The sequence below is a fragment of the Arachis stenosperma genome, chromosome 5 (assembly GCF_014773155.1).
Source record: "Arachis stenosperma cultivar V10309 chromosome 5, arast.V10309.gnm1.PFL2, whole genome shotgun sequence".
Lineage (NCBI taxonomy): Eukaryota > Viridiplantae > Streptophyta > Magnoliopsida > Fabales > Fabaceae > Arachis > Arachis stenosperma.
In genome coordinates this window covers 47187926-47209832 of record NC_080381.1, presented here as the reverse complement: position 1 = coordinate 47209832, position 21907 = coordinate 47187926, and positions in this window count along the sequence as shown.

The window sequence follows — 21907 nt, the reverse complement described above, 5'->3', positions numbered from 1 at the left end:
TTTTTTTCGTTTTTTTTGTATTCACTGCTTTTTCTTGCTTCAAGAATCAATTTGATGATTTTTCAGATCCTCAATAACATTTCTCCTTTTCCATCATTCTTTCAAGAGCCAACAATTTTAACATTCTTAAAACAACAAATTCAAAAGACATATGCACTGTTCAAGCATTCATTCAGAAAACAAAAAGTATTGTCACCACATCAAACTAATTCAACTAGTTTCAAAGATGAATTCGAAATCATGTACTTCTTATTCTTTTGTGATTAAAGCATTTTTCATTTAAGAGAGGTGATGGATTCATAGGACATTCATAGCTTTAAGACATGAACCTTAAATTTTATTAATCATGAATTAAGATCAATACTCAAAAATAGATATAAGATAAGACTAATAGTAATAGAAACCAAAAATTTAAATAGACTCCTAATGATAGAGGTTATCACAGAGTTAGGACTCAACAACCTTGATTTTGAGAAGTGGATGCTCCCTCAACTTGTGGGGTATTTGACCCTTCAAGGGAGAGCTTTTGGCGCTTCAACTCCTGTAGCTCACGCCCCTGCTTCTCTTGTTCCTTCAGCAATTTGCAGAGCATGCAGTTTTGATTCTGCTGTTCTTCCTTAATTTGTTCCATAGCTTCTTGCAGCTTGGCAACAGATGCTTCTAAACGAGTCCAGTAGTCAATTTCAGGAAGTTCAGGGAGGAACTCCTGCGCCCTCCTTTTGATAGAGTTATCTTGCATTTGTCCTTCCATTGACCTCTTGGTGATTGTGTGCTCAGTTGGGATAAATTCATCTACTCCCATCCTCACCCCAGCATCTTTACATAGCAAAGAGATTAAGCTTGGGTAAGCCAGTTTGGCTTCAGTGGAGTTCTTGTTTGCAATTGTGTAAATCTCACAAGCAATCAGATGATAAATCTCCACTTCTTTTCCCAGCATAATACAATGAATCATCACTGCTCTCTTGATAGTAACCTCAGAACGGTTACTAGTGGACAAGATAGAACGCCCTATGAAGTCCAACCAGCCTCTTGCAACTGGTTTGAGATCTCCCCTCTTGAGTTGGTTTGGGACACCTTTTGAATTGGTCATCCACTTGGTTCCAGGGAGGCATATATCCTCTAGAACTTGATCCAACCCCTTATCTACTCTCACCATTCTCCTATTAAAGGATTCAGGATCATCTTGTTGTTGAGGTAATTTGAAGACCTCTCTTATTTTGTCCAGATGGAAGTAAATAATTCTCCCTCTGACCATGGTTCTGTAGGTATGAAAAGCAGTTCCAGTCATTCTCTGCTTATCTGTCAGCCACAAATTTGAGTAGAATTCCTGAATCATATTTCTCCCAACCTTTGTCTCAGGATTGGTTAGAACTTCCCATCCTCTGTTTCGAATTTGCTCTTGGATCTCCGGATATTCATCTTTTTTCAGATCAAATTTAACTTCCGGGATCACTGACCTTAGACCCATTATTTTGTGGTAATGGTCTGCATGTTCTTTGGTTAAGAACTTCTCTTGACTCCAAAGGTCTTTTGGAGCATTCTCTTTCTTGCCTCTTGAATTGGTTTGTTTTCCTTTGGGGGCCATGATCTTGATGAGCCTTAACTTAGTGATCACGGAAAAACACACCAAACTTAGAGGTTTGCTTGTCCTCAAGCAAAAGAAAGGAAAGAGGAGAGAGAAGAGGAGAGCAAATTCGAATGGTGGGGAAGGGGGGTGTGGCCGAACATATATTTATAAGAAAGGGGGAGAGAGTTCGAAAATTTTGAAGGAGATTTGAGAAGATATGGAAAGAAATTGAGAGATATTTGAGTTTTTTTTTAAGAAGATTTGGAAAGGATTTGAAAGAGATTTGAAGAATGATTTTAATTTTGAAAATTTGAAGGTGAATGATGAAAGTTTGAAATGTGTTTAAGTAGAAAATTATGGATCAAAACAGGAAAGTTTGAAAAAAATTGAAGTGGAAAGCAAAATCTCTGTCCCCCACCTTTCTGGCGTTAAAATGTTGGCCAATTTGGGCGTTTAACACCCAGCTAGGTACCCTGGCTGGCGTTAAACGCCAGAAACCCCTTCATTACTGGGCGTTTTGCTAAACACCTAGGATGCTGCACACCTGGCGTTAAACGCCCAGAATGGTGCCCATTCTGGCGTTTAACACCCAAAATGGCACCTTTACTGGCGTTAAACGCCCAGAATGGTGCCCATTCTGGCGTTTAACGCCCAAAGTATCCCTTACTGGCGTTTTTTTGCCAGCAAGCTCCTTTTCTCTGCTTTTTGCACTGAATCCTTCTGTAACTCTGTGAATTCCTTCAATTTTGATAATTGCCCTTTGAGAATATGTATCAAACTTTGATTAAACAAAACAGATAACCTACTAGTGACTGAGTTGCCTCCCAGCAAACGCTTCTTTATTGTCTTTAGCTGGACCTTCACTGAGAATCATTCAAGCCTCAGTTTTGAGCATTCTTGCTCAAAATTGCTTTCAAGATAATGCTTGATCCTCTGTCCATTAACAATGAACTTTTTGGCAGAATCAGTATCCTGAAGCTCAACATATCCATATGGTGACACTCTTGTAATCACATACGGACCCCTCCACCGGGATTTAAGTTTTCCTGTGAACAGTCTGAGCCTAGAGTTGAAGAGCAGAACTTTTTGTCCTGGCTCAAAGACTCTGGATGACAACTTCTTGTCATACCACTTCTTTGCCTTTTCCTTATAAATTTTTGTATTTTCAAAGGCACTGAGTCTAAATTCATCTAGCTCATTTAGCTGGAGTAATCTTTTTTCACCAGCTAACTTAGCATCCAGGTTTAGGAATCTGGTTGCCCAGTAGGCTTTATGTTCCAGTTCCACGGGCAGATGATAGGCCTTGCCATACACAAGTTGGTATGGAGAGGTTCCAATCGGAGTCTTGAATGCTGTTCTGTATGCCCACAGAGCATTATCCAAGCTCTTCGCCCAATCCTTTCTACGGGCAATTACAGTCCGTTCTAGGATTCTTTTTAGCTCTCTGTTAGAGACTTCAGCTTGCCCATTTGTCTGTGGATGATACGGAGTTGCTACTTTGTGGCTAATTCCATATCGGACCATAACAGAGTACAGCTATTTGTTGCAGAAATGAGTGCCTCCATCACTGATTAGGACTCTGGGAACACCAAATCTGCTGAAGATGTGTTTCTGGAGGAATTTCAGCACGGTCTTAGTATCATTAGTGGGTGTAGCAATTGCTTCTACCCATTTAGATACATAGTCCACTGCCACCAGAATGTAAGTGTTTGAGTATGATGGTGGGAACGGACCCATGAAGTCAATACCCCATACATCAAACAATTCAATCTCTAAGATCCCTTGTTGAGGCATGACGTATCCATGAGGCAAGTTACCAGCTCTTTGGCAACTGTCGCAGTTACGCACAAACTCTCGGGCATCTCTATAGAGAGTGGGCTAGTAGAAGCCACATTGGAGGACCTTAGTGGCTGTTCGCTCACTTCCGAAATGTCCCCCATACTGTGATCCATGGCAGTGCCATAGGATCCTTTGTGCTTTCTCTCTGGGTACACATCTGCGGATCATTCCGTCTGCACATCTCTTAAAGAGATATGGCTCATCCCATAGGTAGTACTTGGCATCTAAAATTAATTTCTTTCTTTGCACCCTGCTGTACTCCTGGGGTATGAACCTCACAGCTTTATAATTTGCAATATCTGCAAACCATGGAGCTTCCTGAATGGCAAAGAGTTGCTCATCTGGGAAAGTCTCAGAGATCTCAGTAGAAGGGAGGGACGCCCCATCTACTGGTTTTATTCGTGACAGATGATCAGCTACTTGGTTCTCTGTCCCTTTTTGTCTCTTATTTCTATATCAAACTCTTGCAGAAGCAGCACCCACCTTATGAGCCTGGGTTTTGAATCCTGCTTTGTGAGTAAGTATTTAAGAGCAGCATGGTCAGTGTACACAATCACTTTTGACCCTACTAAATAGGATCTAAACTTGTCAATGGCATAGACCACTGCAAGTAACTCTTTTTCTGTGGTTGTGTAATTCTTCTGTGCATCATTTAGAACACGGCTGGCATAATAAATGACGTGCAGAAGCTTGTTATGCCTCTGTCCCAACACTGCACCAATGGAATGGTGATGAGCGGATAATTTGTATGCTTTTTGGCATTGTTTTTAGTATGTTTTTAGTATCTTTTAGTTAGTTTTTAGTATATTTTTATTAGTTTTTAATTAAAATTCACTTTTCTGGACTTTACTATGAGTTTGTGTGTTTTTCTGTGATTTCAGGTATTTTCTGACTGAAATTGAGGGTCCTGAGCAAAAATCTGATCCAGAGACTGAAAAGGACTGCAGATGCTGTTGGATTCTGACCTCCCTGCACTCGAAGTGGATTTTCTGGAGCTACAGAAGCCCAATTGGCGCGCTCTCAACGGCATTGGAAAGTAGACATCCTGGGCTTTCCAGCAATATATAATAGTCCATACTTTGTCCAAGATTTGATGGCCCAAACCCGCGTAGCAATCCGGCCTCAGAAATTCCAGCGTTAAACGCCGGAACTGGATTAAAAGTTGGAGTTAAACGCCCAAACTGGCATGAGAACTGGCGTTTAACTCCAGAAAACGTCTCTACACATAAAAGCTTCAATGCTCAGCCCAAGCACACACCAAGTGGGCCCGGAAGTGGATTTTTCTGTCATTTACTCATTTCTGTAAACCTTAGGATACTAGTTTACTACTTATAGGACCTCTTGACATTGTAATCAGAACCTTATGACCCCATAACATTTCATACACGTTCTTTCCACAGTATGAGCCTCTAAACCCCATGGTTGGGGGTGAGGAGCTCTGCTGTGTCTTGATGGATTAATGCAATTACTACTGTTTCTTATTCAATCATGCTTGCTTCCATTCTAAGATAACACTTGTTCTTAATCCGGATGAATGTGATGATCCGTGACAATCATCATCATTCTCAACCATGAACATGTGCCTGACAACCACCTCTGTTCTATCTTAGATTGAGTAGTTATCTCTTGGATTCTTCTGAATCTTCGTGGTATAGGCAGGACCTGATGGCAGCATTCAAGAGAATCCGGAAGGTCTAAACCTTGTCTGTGGTATTCTGAGTAGGATTCAATGATTGAATGACTGTGACGTGCTTCAAACCTGTAACCTACTGGGCGTTAGTGACAGACGCAAAAGAGTTATTCCGGTAGGGGAGGGAACCAAACCGGTGATTGGCGGCACTGTGACAGAGTGCTTTGCATTAGCTTTCACTGCGCGGATGGGAGGTAGCTGCTGACAACAGTGAGACCCTACACGAGCTTGCCATGGAAGGAGACATGCGTGTTTGATGAAGAGGACAGTAGGAAAGCAGAGATTCGGAAGATGGAGCATCTCCAAACCTCAACCCATTCTCCATTACTGCAGTACAAGTAACCATTACATGTTCTTTTGCTTTTTACAATCAATCCTGATAATTTCTGATATCCTGACTAAGATTTACAAAATAACCATAGCTTGCTTCAAGCCGACAATCTCCGTGGGATCGACCCTTGCTCACGCAAGGTATTACTTGGACGACCCAGTGCACTTGCTGGTTAGTTGTGCGGGATTGCAAAAGTGTTATTGCAATTTCGTGCACCAAGTTTTTGGCGCCGTTGCCGGGGATTGTTCGAGTTTGGACAACTGACGGTTTATTTTGTTGCTTAGATTAGGATTTTTTTTTTTTTTTATTTTTGTTGGTTTAGAGTCTTTTTAGTTGAGTCTAGTTTCATATTCTAAGTTTGGTGTCAATTGCATGCGTTTGTTTTTCTTTTAAAATTTTCGTTCTTGCATGTTCTTAGCCCTTTTTGATTCATAAAAGTTCTAAGTTTGGTGTCCTCTTTGTGTTTTTCCTTTAAAATTTTCGAAAAAAATTAGTGTTTGATTTTCTAAAATTTTAAGTTTGGTGTCTTTTTGTGTTTTTCTCTTTCCTCTTTTTAAGAATCAAATCTTTTTCAAAAAAATTTTTCAATCATATCTTCTTAATTGCTGTTTTCAAAATCTTTTTCTTTACTAATTGATTCAGTTCCCAATTTGCTTTGATCTTATTCTACTCTTAATTTTCGAATTTTATTTTATTTTCCTTTTGTTTTATTTTATTTTATTTTAATTTTTCGGTTATTTCAAAAAAAAAAATAATAATAATAAAAAAAAAAAATAAACAAAATTCATCTCTTTGCAATTATTCTCATTTCCCTTTTGTCTATTATGGACTTAAGTGGAATTAATCAGTCCAGAAGGACTCTGGGGTCCTATGCCAACCCCAGTACAGCTGCATATGGGAGTAGCATCTGTGTACCTCCCATCAAAGCAAGCAGCTTTGAGCTAAACCCTCAACTCATTATCATAGTGCAGCAAAATTGCCAGTATTCCGGTCTTCCAGAGGAAGAACCTACTGAGTTTCTGGCACAGTTCTTACAAATTGCTGACACAATACATGATAAAGAGGTAGATCAGGATGTCTACAGACTGTTACTGTTTCCGTTTGCTGTAAAAGATCAAGCAAAAAGGTGGTTAAATAACCAACCTACAGCAAGCATAAAGACATGGAAACAGTTATCAGAAAAATTCCTGAATCATTTTTACCCTCCAAAAAGGATGACACAGCTAAGGCTGGACATCCAAGGCTTTAAACAAGAGGATAATGAATCCCTTTATGATGCCTGGGAGAGGTATAGAGGTATGCTAAGAAAATGTCCCTCTGAAATGTTTTCAGAGTGGGTACAGTTAGACATTTTCTACTATGGGCTCACAGAAAAAGCTCAGATGTCTTTAGACCACTCAGCTGGTGGATCTATACACATGAGGAAGACAATTGAAGAAGCTCAAGAGCTTATAGACATTGTTGCTAGAAACCAATACTTATATTCTAGCAAGGAATTCGTTCCACAAGAAGAGGTCATGGCAGTAGTCACTGATCCTGATCCTCAAGAACAGATGAATGAGCTTAATCAACAACTACTCCTGATGACTGAACAGTTAGCAGAATTTAAAGAAATGCTCCATGATACTAAGGTTGCTAACAAGAGCATAGAACTGCAGTTGAATCAAGCAAAACAGCAAATATCTAAACAAATAACAGAAGAATGTCAAGCAGTTCAACTGAGGAGTGGGAAAACACTGAATGCCACTGCTCAAAAGAGCAAGAAGTCAATTAAGGAACAGTTGACAGAGGATGACCAAGCCACTGTTCAAAATCCCTCTGAGGACAGTAAGAGCCCAGAGAGGAATATTATTGGCGTTCAAACGCCAGAACAGGGAGGAAAGCTGGCGTTAAACGCCCATTCCCTGCCCAGTTCTGGCGTTCAAACGCCAGAAAAGGGGGAGAAGTTGGCGTTTAACGCCCAAACTTCATCCACTCCTGGCGTTCAAACGCCCCAGGAGAATCAGACACCTGAGAGTGCTGACAGTAATCCCTCTAACAAGGCTTCTTCAACCACTTCTGTAAGGAATAAACCTGCAGCATCTAAGGTTGAAGAATATCAAGCCAAGATGCCTTATCCTCAGAAACTCCGCAAAGCGGAACAGGATAAGCAATTTGCCCGCTTTGCAGACTATTTAAGGACTCTTGAAATAAAGATTCCTTTTGCAGAGGCACTTGAGCAAATACCCTCTTATGCTAAGTTCATGAAAGAGATCTTAAGTCATAAGAAGGATTGGAGACAAACTGAAAAAGTATTTCTCACTGAAGAATGCAGTGCAGTCATTCTAAAAAGCTTACCAGAAAAGCTTCAAGATCCTGGAAGCTTTCTGATACCATGCACATTGGAAGGCACTTACACCAAGGTAGCCTTATGTGATCTTGGAGCAAGTATTAACTTAATACCTGCATCCACTATCAGAAAGCTTGGGTTGATTGGAGAAGTCAAACCGACCAGGATATGCCTCCAACTTGCTGATGGCTCCATTAAACACCCATCAGGCATAATAGAGGACATGATTGTCAAGGTTGGGCCATTTGCCTTTCCAACTGACTTTGTGGTGCTGGAAATGGAGGAGCACAAAAGTGCAACTCTCATTCTAGGAAGACCTTTCCTAGCAACTGGACGAACTCTCATTGATGTACAAAAGGGGGAAGTAACCTTGAGAGTCAATGAGGATGAGTTCAAGTTGAATGCTGTAAAAGCTATGCAGCATCCAGACACACCAGAGGACTGCATGGGCGCTGACATTATTGACTCTCTGGTAGAAGAGATCAATATGGCTGAAAGCCTAGAATCAGAGCTTGAGGACGTCTTCAAAGATGCTCCAACTGATCAGGAAGAGCCAGAAGAGGCAAAGGAATTTTTGAAAATTCCTCAGGAGGAAGATAAGCCTCCTAAGCCTGAACTCAAGCCATTACCACCATCCCTGAAATATGCATTTCTGGGAGAGGGTGATACTTTTCCAGTGATTATAAGCTCTGCTTTAAATTCACAGGAAGAGGAAGCACTGATTAAAGTGCTAAGGACACACAAGACAGCTCTTGGGTGGTCCATAAGTGATCTCAAGGGCATTAGCCCAGCCAGATGCATGCACAAGATCCTGTTGGAGGATAATGCCAAACCAGTGGTTCAACCACAGAGGAGGCTAAATCCTGCCATGAAGGAGGTGGTGCAGAAAGAGGTCACTAAATTACTGGAGGCTGGGATTATTTATCCTATTTCTGATAGCCCCTGGGTGAGCCCTGTCCAAGTTGTTCCCAAAAAGGGAGGCATGACAGTGGTTCATAATGAAAAAATGAACTGGTTCCTACAAGGACAGTCACAGGGTGGCGCATGTGTATTGACTACAGAAGGCTCAATACAGCCACCAGAAAGGATCATTTTCCTTTACCATTCATAGACCAAATGCTAGAAAGACTAGCTGGCCATGATTATTACTGCTTTTTGGATGGCTATTCAGGCTACAACCAAATTGCAGTAGACCCTCAGGACCAAGAGAAGACAGCATTCACCTGCCCTTCAGGCGTGTTTGCCTATAGGAGAATGCCTTTTGGTCTGTGCAATGCACCTGCAACCTTTCAGAGGTGCATGCTCTCTATCTTCTCAGATATGGTAGAGAAATTTCTGGAAGTCTTCATGGATGACTTTTCAGTATATGGAGACTCATTTAGCTCCTGTCTTAACCACCTATCACTTGTCCTGAAAAGATGCCAAGAGACCAACCTGGTTTTAAACTGGGAGAAATGTCACTTTATGGTGACTGAAGGAATTGTCCTTGGGCACAAAATTTCAAGCAGGGGAATAGAGGTGGATAAGGCAAAGGTGGAAGTAATTGAAAAATTACCACCACCTGCCAATGTTAAGGCAATCAGAAGCTTTCTGGGGCATGCAGGATTCTACAGAAGGTTTATCAAGGATTTTTCGAAAATTGCTAAACCTCTGAGTAACCTGTTAGCTGCTGACACACCATTTGTGTTTGACACACAGTGTCTGCAGGCATTTGAGACCCTGAAAGCTAAGCTGGTCACAGCACCAGTCATCTCTGCACCAGATTGGGCATTACCATTTGAATTAATGTGTGATGCCAGTGATCATGCCATTGGTGCAGTGTTGGGACAGAGGCATAACAAACTTCTGCATGTCATTTATTATGCCAGCCGTGTTCTAAATGATGCACAGAAGAATTACACAACCACAGAAAAAGAATTACTTGCAGTGGTCTATGCCATTGACAAGTTTAGATCCTACTTAGTGGGATCAAAGGTGATTGTGTACACTGACCATGCTGCTCTTAAATACTTACTCACAAAGCAGGATTCAAAACCCAGGCTTATCAGATGGGTGTTGCTTCTGCAAGAGTTTGATATAGAAATAAGAGACAGAAAAGGGACAGAGAACCAAGTGGCAGATCATCTGTCCAGAATAGAGCCAGTAGCTGGGGCGTCCCTCCCTTCTACTGAGATCTCTGAGACCTTCCCAGATGAGCAACTCTTTGCCATTCAGGAAGCTCCATGGTTTGCAGACATTGCAAATTATAAAGCTGTGAGGTTCATACCCAAGGAGTACAGTTATGTGCAAAGAAAGAAACTAATTTCAGATGCCAAGTACTACCTTTGGGATGAACCATATCTCTTTAAGAGATGTGCTGACGGAGTGATCCGCAGGTGTATACCCAGAGAGGAAGCACGAAGGATCCTATGGCACTGCCATGGATCACAGTATGGAGGACACTTTGGAAGTGAGCGAACAGCCACTAAAGTTCTCCAGTGCGGCTTCTACTGGCCTACTCTCTATAAAGATTCCCGAGAGTTTGTGCGTAACTGTGACAGTTGCCAAAGAGCTGGTAACCTGCCTCATGGATATGCCATGCCTCAACAAGGGATATTAGAGATAGAGCTGTTGATGTATGGGGAATTGACTTCATGGGGCCATTCCCACCATCATACTCAAACACTTACATTCTGGTGGCAGTGGACTATGTATCTAAGTGGGTAGAAGCAATTGCTACACCCACTAATGATACCAAAACCGTGCTGAAATTCCTCCAGAAAAACATTTTCAGCAGGTTTGGCGTCCCTAGAGTACTAATCAGTGATGGGGGTACTCATTTCTGCAATAAACAGCTATACTCTGCTATGGTTAGATATGGAATCAGCCATAAAGTGGCAACTCCGTATCATCCACAGACAAATGGGCAAGCTGAAGTCTCTAACAGAGAGCTAAAAAGAATCCTGGAACGGACTGTGATGTCCCGAAGAAAGGATTGGGCAAAGAGCTTGGATGATGCTCTGTGGGCATACAGAACAGCATTCAAGACTCCTATAGGCACCTCTCCATACCAATTGGTGTATGGAAAGGCCTGCCATTTGCCTGTGGAACTGGAACATAAAGCCTACTGGGCAACCAGATTCCTAAACATGGATGCACAGTTAGCTGGTGAGAAAAGACTGCTCCAGCTAAATGAGCTAGAAGAGTTCAGACTCAATGCCTTTGAAAATGCTAAGATCTATAAGGAAAAGGCAAAGAAGTGGCATGACAAGAGATTGTCAACCAGAGTCTTTGAGCCAGGACAAAAAGTTCTCCTCTTCAACTCTAGGCTCAGACTGTTTCCAGGAAAACTCAAATCCCGGTGGAGGGGTCCATATGTGATTACAAAAGTGTCACCATATGGGTATGTTGAGCTTCAGGATATTGATTCTGACAGTAAGTTCATTGTTAATGGACAGAGGATCAAACACTATCTTGAAGGAAATTTTGAGCAGGAATGCTCAAAACTGAGACTTGAGTGATTCTCAGTGAAAGTCCAGCTAAAGACAGTAAAGAAGCGCTTGCTGGGAGGCAACCCAGTCATTAGGAAGTTGTATGATTAGTTCTTACAGAGGCAAGTATCAAAAATGAAGGAATTCACAGAGTTACAGAAGGATTCAGCTCAAAAAGCAGAGAAAATGAGCTTACTGGCGAAAAAACGCCAGTAAGGGGCATTTTGGGCGTTAAACGCCAGAATGGGCACCATTCTGGGCGTTTAACGCCAGTAATGGTACCATTCTGGGCGTTAAACGCCAGAATGGGCACCATTCTGGGCGTTTAACGCCAGGTGAGCAGCATCACTGGGCGTTCAGAAAAACGCCCAGTGAGGAAGGTTTTCTGGCGTTTAACGCCAGCCAGGGTACCTGGCTGGGCGTTAAACGCCCAAAAGGGGCAACAAATGGGCGTTAAACGCCAGAATGGGTGCCATTCTGGGCGTTTAACGCCAGCTTGGTGGGGGGACCACATTTTTGTTTTCAACTCAGATTTTTTCAAATTTCCTTTCAAATCTCTCTTTTGTTTTCGAAATTCTCCTCCCCCCACTCTATAAATGAACGTTCCTCACCCCTCCTTCCTCACACCATTCGAATTTTCTCTCCCTCTCTCTCTCTCTTCTCTTATTTCTTTTCTTTTTGCTTGAGGACAAGCAAAACCTCTAAGTTTGGTGTGCTTTTCCGTGATCACTAAGCCAAGATTCATCAATATCATGGCTCCCAAGGGAAAACAAACCAACTCAAGAGGAAGGAAAGAGACCAATCCAAAGAATCTTTGGAATGAAGAGAAGTTCTTAACCAAAGAACATGAGGACCATTATCACAAAATAATGGGACTGAGGTCAGTGATCCCGGAAGTTAAATTTGATCTGAAAGAAGATGAATATCCGGAGATCCAAGAGCAAATTCGAAACAGAGGTTGGGAAGTTCTGACCAATCCTGAGACAAAGGTTGGAAGGAACATGGTTCAGGAATTCTACTCAAATCTGTGGCTCACAGATAAGCAAAGAATGACTGGAACCGCTTTTCCTACCCACAGAACCATGGTCAGAGGGAAAGTTATGTACTTCCATCTGGACAAAATAAGAGAAATCTTCAAGTTACCTCAACTACAAGATGATCCTGATTCCTTCAATAGGAGGATGGTGAGAGTAGATAAGGGGTTGGATCAAGTTCTAGAGGACATATGCCTCCCTGGAACTAAGTGGATAACCAATTCTAAGGGTGTCCCAAACCAACTCAAGAGGGGAGACCTCAAGCCAATTGCAAGAGGTTGGCTAGACTTTATCGGGCGTTCCATATTGCCCACTAGCAACCGTTCTGAGGTCACCATCAAGAGAGCAGTGATGATTCACTGTATTATGCTTGGAAAAGCAGTGGAGGTGCATCATGTGATTGCTTGTGAGATCTACACAATTGCAAACAAGAATTCCACTGAAGCCAAGCTGGCTTACCCAAGCTTAATCTCCTTGCTCTGCAAAGAGGCTGGGGTAAAAATGGGAGTAGATGAGTTCATACCCATTGAACATCCAATCACCAAGAAGTCAATGGAAGGACAAGTGCAAGACAACTCTATCAAGAGGAGGACGCGTGAGTTCCTCCCTGAATTCCCTGAAATTGGCTACTGGGCCAGCCTAGAAGCATCCATCAACAAGCTGCAAGAGACTATGGAGCAACTGAAGGAAGAACAGCAGAATCAGAACTGCATGATCTGCAAATTGCTGAAGGAACAAGAGAAGCAGGGGCGTGATATCAAGGAACTGAAGCGCCAAAAGCTCTCCTCTCAAGCTGGGGGAGCATCCACTTCTCAAAATCAAGGTTGTTGAGTCCTAACTCTGTGAAACCTCTATCATTAGAGGCCTCTGTTTTTCGTTTTTTTTTTATCTCTTTCCTTTATTTTTAGTCTCATCTTATATCTATAATTGAGTCTTGTTCTTAATTAATAAAATTAATAAAGTTTATGCCTTAAAGCTATGAATGTCCTATGAATCCATCACCTCTCTTAAAAGAAAAATGCTTTAATCACAAAAGAACAAGAAGTACAGGATTCCGAAATTTATCTCTGAAACTAGTTGAATTAGTTTGATGTGGTGGCAATACTTTTTGTTTTCTGAATGAATGCTTGAACAGTGCATATGTCTTTTGAATTTGTTGTTTTAAGAATGTTAAAATTGTTGGCTCTTGAAAGAATGAGGAGAAAGAGAACTGTTATTGAGGATCTGAAAAATCATCAAATTGATTCTTGAAGCAAGAAAAGCAGTGAAAAAAAAAAAATAAAATATATTTCGAAAAAAAAAAGAGAAAGAAGAAAAAAAAAAAAAGAAAAAGAAAAGAAAAAAAAAAAAAGAAGGAAATAAAGTTGTGATCCAAGGCAACAAGAGTGTGCTTAAGAACCCTGGACACCTCTAATTGGGGACTTTAGCAAAGCTGAGTCACAATCTAAGAAGGTTCACCCAATTATGTGTCTGTGGCATGTATGTATCCGGTGGTAATACTGGAAGACAGAGTGCTTTGGGCCACAGCCAAGACTCATACATTAGCTATGTTCAAGAATCAATATACTTAACTAGGAGAATCAATAACACTATCTGAGTTCTGAGTTCTTATAGATGCCAATCATTCTGAACTTCAAAGGATAGAGTGAGATGCCAAAACTGTTCGGAGGCAAAAAGCAACTAGTTCCGCTCATCTAATTGGAGCTATGTTTCTTTGATATTTTGGAGTCTATAGTATATTCTCTTCTTTTTATCCTATTTTGATTCTCAGTTGCTTGGGGACAAGCAACAATTTAAGTTTGGTGTTGTGATGAGCGGATAATTTGTATGCTTTTTGGCATTGTTTTTAGTATGTTTTTAGTATCTTTTAGTTAGTTTTTAGTATATTTTTATTAGTTTTTAATTAAAATTCACTTTCTGGACTTTACTATGAGTTTGTGTGTTTTTCTGTGATTTCAGGTATTTTCTGACTGAAATTGAGGGTCCTGAGCAAAAATCTGATCCAGAGACTGAAAAGGACTGCAGATGCTGTTGGATTCTGACCTCCCTGCACTCGAAGTGGATTTTCTGGAGCTACAGAAGCCCAATTGGCGCGCTCTCAACGGCATTGGAAAGTAGACATCCTGGGCTTTCCAGCAATATATAATAGTCCATACTTTGTCCAAGATTTGATGGCCCAAACCCGCGTAGCAATCCGGCCTCAGAAATTCCAGCGTTAAACGCCGGAACTGGATTAAAAGTTGGAGTTAAACGCCCAAACTGGCATGAGAACTGGCGTTTAACTCCAGAAAACGTCTCTACACATAAAAGCTTCAATGCTCAGCCCAAGCACACACCAAGTGGGCCCGGAAGTGGATTTTTCTGTCATTTACTCATTTCTGTAAACCTTAGGATACTAGTTTACTACTTATAGGACCTCTTGACATTGTAATCAGAACCTTATGACCCCATAACATTTCATACACGTTCTTTCCACAGTATGAGCCTCTAAACCCCATGGTTGGGGTGAGGAGCTCTGCTGTGTCTTGATGGATTAATGCAATTACTACTGTTTCTTATTCAATCATGCTTGCTTCCATTCTAAGATAACACTTGTTCTTAATCCGGATGAATGTGATGATCCGTGACAATCATCATCATTCTCAACCATGAACATGTGCCTGACAACCACCTCTGTTCTATCTTAGATTGAGTAGTTATCTCTTGGATTCTTCTGAATCTTCGTGGTATAGGCAGGACCTGATGGCAGCATTCAAGAGAATCCGGAAGGTCTAAACCTTGTCTGTGGTATTCTGAGTAGGATTCAATGATTGAATGACTGTGACGTGCTTCAAACCTGTAACCTACTGGGCGTTAGTGACAGACGCAAAAGAGTTATTCCGGTAGGGGAGGGAACCAAACCGGTGATTGGCGGCACTGTGACAGAGTGCTTTGCATTAGCTTTCACTGCGCGGATGGGAGGTAGCTGCTGACAACAGTGAGACCCTACACGAGCTTGCCATGGAAGGAGACATGCGTGTTTGATGAAGAGGACAGTAGGAAAGCAGAGATTCGGAAGATGGAGCATCTCCAAACCTCAACCCATTCTCCATTACTGCAGTACAAGTAACCATTACATGTTCTTTTGCTTTTTACAATCAATCCTGATAATTTCTGATATCCTGACTAAGATTTACAAAATAACCATAGCTTGCTTCAAGCCGACAATCTCCGTGGGATCGACCCTTGCTCACGCAAGGTATTACTTGGACGACCCAGTGCACTTGCTGGTTAGTTGTGCGGGATTGCAAAAGTGTTATTGCAATTTCGTGCACCAAATGGTCACTGGCATCACACATTAGTTCGAATGGCAATGTCCAATCTGGTGCAGAGATGACTGGTGCTGTGACCAGCTTGGCTTTCAGGGTCTCAAATGCCTGCAGACACTGTGTGTCAAACACAAATGGTGTGTCAGCAGCTAGCAGGTTGCTCAGAGGTTTTGCAATTTTCGAAAAATCCTTTATAAACCTTCTGTAGAATCCTGCATGCCCCAGAAAGCTTCTGATTGCCTTAACATTGGCAGGTGGTGGTAATTTTTCAATTACCTCTACCTTTGCCTTATCCACCTCTATTTCCTTGCTTGAAATTTTGTGCCCAAGGACAATTCCTTCAGTCACCATAAAGTGACATTTCTCCCAGTTTAAAACCAGGTTAGTCTCTTGGCACCTTTTCAGGACAAGTGCTAGGTGGTTAAGACAGGAGCTGAATGAGTCTCCATATACTGAGAAGTCATCCATGAAGACTTCTAGGAATTTCTCCACCATATCAGAGAAGATGGATAGCATGGATCTCTGAAAAGTTGTAGGAGCATTAAACAGATCAAAAGGCATTCTCCTGTAGGCAAACACGCCAGAAGGGCAAGTGAATGCTGTTTTCTCTTGGTCTTGAGGATCTACTGCAATTTGGTTGTAACCTGAATAGCCATCCAAAAAGCAGCAATAATCATGACCAGCTAGTCTTTCTAGCATTTGGTCTATGAATGGTAAAGAAAAATGATCCTTTCTGGTGGCTGTATTGAGCCTTCTGTAGTCAATACACATACGCCACCCTGTAACTGTTCTTGTAGGAACCAGTTCATTTTTTTCATTATGAACCACTGTCATGCCTCCCTTCTTGGGGACAACTTGGACAGGGCTCACCCAGGGGCTATCAGAAATAGGATAAATAATCCCAGCCTCTAGTAATTTAGTGACCTCTTTCTGCACCACCTCCTTCATGGTTGGATTTAGCCGCCTTTGTGGTTGAACTACTGGTTTGGCATTATCCTCCAATAGGATCTTGTGCATGCATCTTGCTGGGCCAATGCCCTTAAGATCACTTATGGACCACCCAAGAGCTGTCTTGTGTGTCCTTAGCACTTGAATCAGTGCTTCCTCTTCCTGTGGATTTAAAGCAGAGCTTATGATCACTGGAAAAGTGTCACCCTCTCCCAAAAATGCATACTTCAGGGATGGTGGTAGTGGTTTGAGCTCAGGTTTGGGAGGCTTATCCTCTTCCTGAGGAATTTTCAAAAATTCTTTTGTTTCTTCTGTTTCCCCCTGATCAGGCTGAACATCCTTGAAGATGTCCTCTAGCTCTGATTCTAGACTTTCAGTCATATTGATCTCTTCCACCAAAGAGTCAATAATGTCAACGTTCATGCAGCCATCTGGTGTGTCTGGATGCTGCATAGCTTTTATAGCATTCAACTTGAACTCATCCTCATTGACTCTCAGGGTTACTTCCCCTTTTTATACATCAATAAGAGTTCATCCAGTTGCTAGGAATGGTCTTCCTAGAATGAGAGTTGCACTCTTGTGCTCCTCCATTTCTAGCACTACAAAGTCAGTTGGAAAGGTGAATGGCCCAACCTTGACAATCATGTCCTCAATTATGCCTGATGGATATTTAATGGAGCCATCAGCAAGTTAGAGACATATCCGAGTTGGTTTGACTTCTTCAGTCAACCCAAGCTTTCTGATAGTGGATGCAGGTATTAGATTGATACTTGCTCTAAGATCACACAGGGCTGTCTTGGTGCAAGCACCTTCTAATGTGCATGGTATCATAAGGCTTCCTGGATCTTGAAGCTTTTCTGGTAAGCTTTTAAAAATGACTGCACTGCATTTTTCAGTGAGAAACACTTTTTCAGTTTCTCTCCAATCCTTCTTATGACTTAAGATCTCTTTCATGAACTTAGCATAAGAAGGTATTTGCTCAAGTGCCTCTGCAAATGGAATCTTTATTTCAAGAGTCCTTAGATAGTCTGCAAAGCGGGCAAATTGCTTATCTTGTTCCGCTTGGCGGAGTTTCTGAGGATAAGGCATCTTGGCTTTATATTCTTCAACCTTAGTTGCTGCAGGTTTATTCCTTACAGAGGTGGTTGGAGAAGCTTTTTCAGAGGGGTTACTACCAGCACTCTCAGGTGTCTGATTCCCCATTGGCATTTGAACGCCAGGATTGGGTAAAGAATGGGCGTTTAACGCCAACTTTTCCCCCTTTTCTGGCGTTTGAACGCCAGAACTAGGCAGGGAATGGGCGTTTAACACCAGCTTTTCCCCCCTTTCTGGCGTTTGAACGCCAAGAGTATTCCTCTCTGGGCTCTTACTGTCCTCAGAGGGATTTTGGACAGTGGTTTGGTTATCCTCTGTCAATTGTTCCTTTATTGGCTTTTTGCTACTTTGAGCAGTGTTATTCAATGTCTTCCCACTCCTCAGTTGAACTGCTTGGCATTCTTCTGTTATCTGTTTAGATAACTGCTGTTTTGCCTGATTCAACTGTGATTCTATGTTCTTGTTAGCAGTTTTAGTTTCTTGGAGCATCTCTTTAAATTCTGCTAGCTGTTTTGTCATCAGGTGTAATTGCTGATTAAGCTCAACCATCTGTTCTTGAGGATTAGGATCAGTGGCTACTGCCATAGCTTCTTCTTTTGTAGAGGACTCATTGCTAGAGTACAAATGTTGATTTCTAGCAACAGTATCTATGAGCTCTTGAGCCTCTTCAATCGTCTTCCTCATGTGTATAGATCCACCAGCTGAGTGGTCTAGAGACATCTGAGCTTTTTCTGTAAGCCCATAGTAGAAGATGTCTAATTGTACCCATTCTAAAAATATTTCAGAGGGACATTTCCTTAGCATACCTCTATACCTCTCCCAGGCATTATAAAGGGATTCATTATCCTCTTCTTTAAAGCCTTGGATGTCCAGCCTTAGCTGTGTCATCCTTTTTGGAGGGTAAAATTGATTCAGGAATTTGTCTGATAACTGTCTCCATGTTTTTATGCTTGCTGTGGGTTGGTTATTCAACCACCTCTTAGCTTGATCTTTTACAGCAAATGGAAACAGTAATAGTCTGTAGACATCCTGATCCACCTCTTTATCATGTACTGTGTCAGCAATTTGTAAGAATTGTGCCAGAAACTCAGTAGGTTCTTCCTATGGAAGACCGGAATACTAGCAATTTTGCTGCACCATGATAATGAGTTGAGGATTTAGCTCAAAGCTGCTTGCTTTAATGGGAGGTATACAGATGCTACTCCCATATGCAGCTGTAATGGGGTTAGCATATGACTCCAGAGTCCTTTTGGACTGCTCAATTCCACTTAGGTCCATGATGGAGAAAGGGAGTATGATATGGATTCACAAGTAATGTAGAAAAAAAATTTTTTTTTCATTTAAAGGTGACCAAAAAAAAATAAAATAAAATAAATGGAAAATAAAATAAAATTTCGAAAACTAAAGGAAAATAAGATCAAAACAAATTAAAAACTAAATCAATTAGTTAATTAAAAAGATTTTGGAATTAGCAATTGAAAAGATATGATTGAAAATTATTTTGAAAGAGATTTGATTTTTGAAATGAGGAAAGAGAAAAACAACAAAATGACACCAAACTTAAAATTTTTAGAAAATCAAACACAAATTTTCGAAAATTTAAAGGAAGACACAAAGAAGACACCAAACTTAGAATTTTTAAGGATCAAGAAAGGACTAAGAACATGCAAATTTGAAAAATTAAAAGAAAACAAAAGCATGCAATTGACACCAAACTTAAAATATGAAACTAAACTCAAATAAAAGACTCTAAACCAACAAAAATAAAACAGTCCTAATCTAAGCAACAAGATGAACCGTCAGTTGTCCAAACTCGAACAATCCCCAGCAACGGCGCCAAAAACTTAGTGCACAAAATTGCAATCACACTTTTGCAATTCCGCACAACTAACCAGCAAGTGCATTGGGTCGTCCAAGTAATACCTTACGTGAGTAAGGGTCGATCCCACGAAGATTGTCGGCGTGAAGCAAGCTATGGTTATCTTGTAACTCTTAGTTAGGATATCAATAATTATCAGGTTTAATTGTGAAAAGTAAAAGAACATAAAAAAAGTACTTGTTTTGCAGTAATGGAGAACAGGCTGAGGTTTTGGAGATGCTCTATCTTCTGAATCTCTGCTTTCCTACTGTCTTCTTCTTCAAGCACGCAAGGCTCCTTCCATGGCAAGCTGTATGTAGGGTTTCACCGTTGTCAATGGCTACCTCCCATCCTCTCAGTGAAAATGTTCAACGCACTCTGTCACAGCACGGCTAATCATCTGTCGGTTCTCAATCAGGTTGGAATAGAATCCAGTGATTCTTTTGCGTCTGTCACTAACGCCCAGCCCTCAGGAGTTTGAAGCTCGTCACAGTCATTTAATCATTGAATCCTACTCAGAATACCACAGACAAGGTTTAGACCTTCCTGATTCTCTTGAATGCCGCCATCAATCCTAGCTTATACCACGAAGATTCTGATTAAAGAATCCAAGAGATATCTACTCAATCTAAGGTAGAACGGAGGTGGTTGTCAGGCACACGTTCATAGGTGAGAATGATGATGAGTGTCACGGATCATCACATTCATCAAGTTTAGGAACAAGTGATATCTTAGAATAGAAGCAAGCGTGATTGAATGAAAAACAGTAGTAATTGCATTAATCCATCAAGACACAGCAGAGCTCCTCACCCCCAACCATGGAGTTTAGAGACTCATGCTATAGAAGATACAATGGGAAATGTGTAATGTGTTATGAGGTAGAGATACGATATCAAAAGGTCCTATTAATAGTTAACTAGTAACCTAGGGTATATAGAAATGAGTAAATGACGTAAAAATCCACTTCCGGGGTCCACTTGGCATGTGCTTGGGCTGAGCATTGAAGCTTTCATGTGTAGAGACTTTTTCTAGAGTTAAACACCGGCTTTTATGCCAGTTTGGGCGTTTAACTTCAATTTTTGTGCCAGTTTCGGCGTTTAACGTTGGGATTTCTGAAGCTGATTTGCAACGCCGGTTTGGGCCATCAAATCTCGGGCAAAGTATGGACTATTATACATTGCTAGAAAGCCCAGGATGTCTACTTTCGAACGCAATTGAGAGCGCGCTAATTGGGCTTTTGTAGCTCCAGAAAATCTACTTCGAGTGCAGGGAGGTCAGAATCCAACAGCATCTGCAGTCCTTTTCAGCCTCTAAATCAGATTTTTGCTCAGGTCCCTCAATTTTAGCCAGAAAATACCTGAAATCACAGAAAAATACACAAACTCATAGTAAAGCCCAGAAAAGTGAATTTTAACTAAAAACTAATGAAAATGTAATAAAAACTACTTAAAATATACTAAAAACATACTAAAAACAATGCCAAAAAGCGTATAAATTATCCCAAGAATTTGGTCAAGAAGGCATTGACCAGCTTATCCCAAGATTTCAGGCTTTCTCTAGGTTGTGAGTCCAACCATGTTCTAGCTCTGTCTCTTACAGCAAAAGGGAAAAGCATAAGTCTGTAGACCTCGGGATCAACCCCATTGGTCTTAATAGTATCATAGATTTGCAAGAATTCAAATAAGAACTGATGAGGATCTTCTGATGGAAGTCCATGAAACTTGTAGTTCTGCTGCATTAGAGAAACTAATTGAGGCTTAAGCTCAAAGTTGTTTGCTCCAATGGTAGGAATTGAGATGCTTCTTCCATAGAAGTTGGAAGTTGGTGCAGCATAATCACCAAGCATCTTCCTTGCATTGTTGTTGGGTTCGGCCATGTCTGCTTCTTTTTTGAATTCTTCTGTAAGGTCCTCTCCGGAGTGTTGTGCTTTAGCTTCTCTTAGCTTCCTCTGCAAAGTCCTTTCAGGTTCAGGATCAGCTTCAACAAGAATGTTTTTATCCCTATTTCTGCTCATATAAAAAAGAAGAGAACAGAAAAAAAGAGGAATTCTCTATGTCACAGTACAGAGATTCCTTTATGTGAGTAGAAGAAGAGAAGAATAAAAGAATGAGGTAGAGAGAAAATAAAGAGAATTCGAACACAGAGAGGGAGAGAGGGTTCGAATTTTAAGAAGGAGAGAAGTGTTAGTAAATAAATAAATAAATAGAAAGAGATGAAAGAGAAGGAATTCGAATATTAAATAAAATAAAAGGAAAAATATTTTGTTTTTATTTTAAATATTAGTTAGTATTCAAAAATTAAGAAGGGAATATAATAAAATTAGAGTTTAAAACAATTAGTTAATTAAAAGGATTTTTGAAAAAGTTGTAGCTATTTTTGAAAATTAGAGAGAGAAAAGTAGTTAGGTAGTTTTGAAAAAGATAAGAAATAGTAAACTT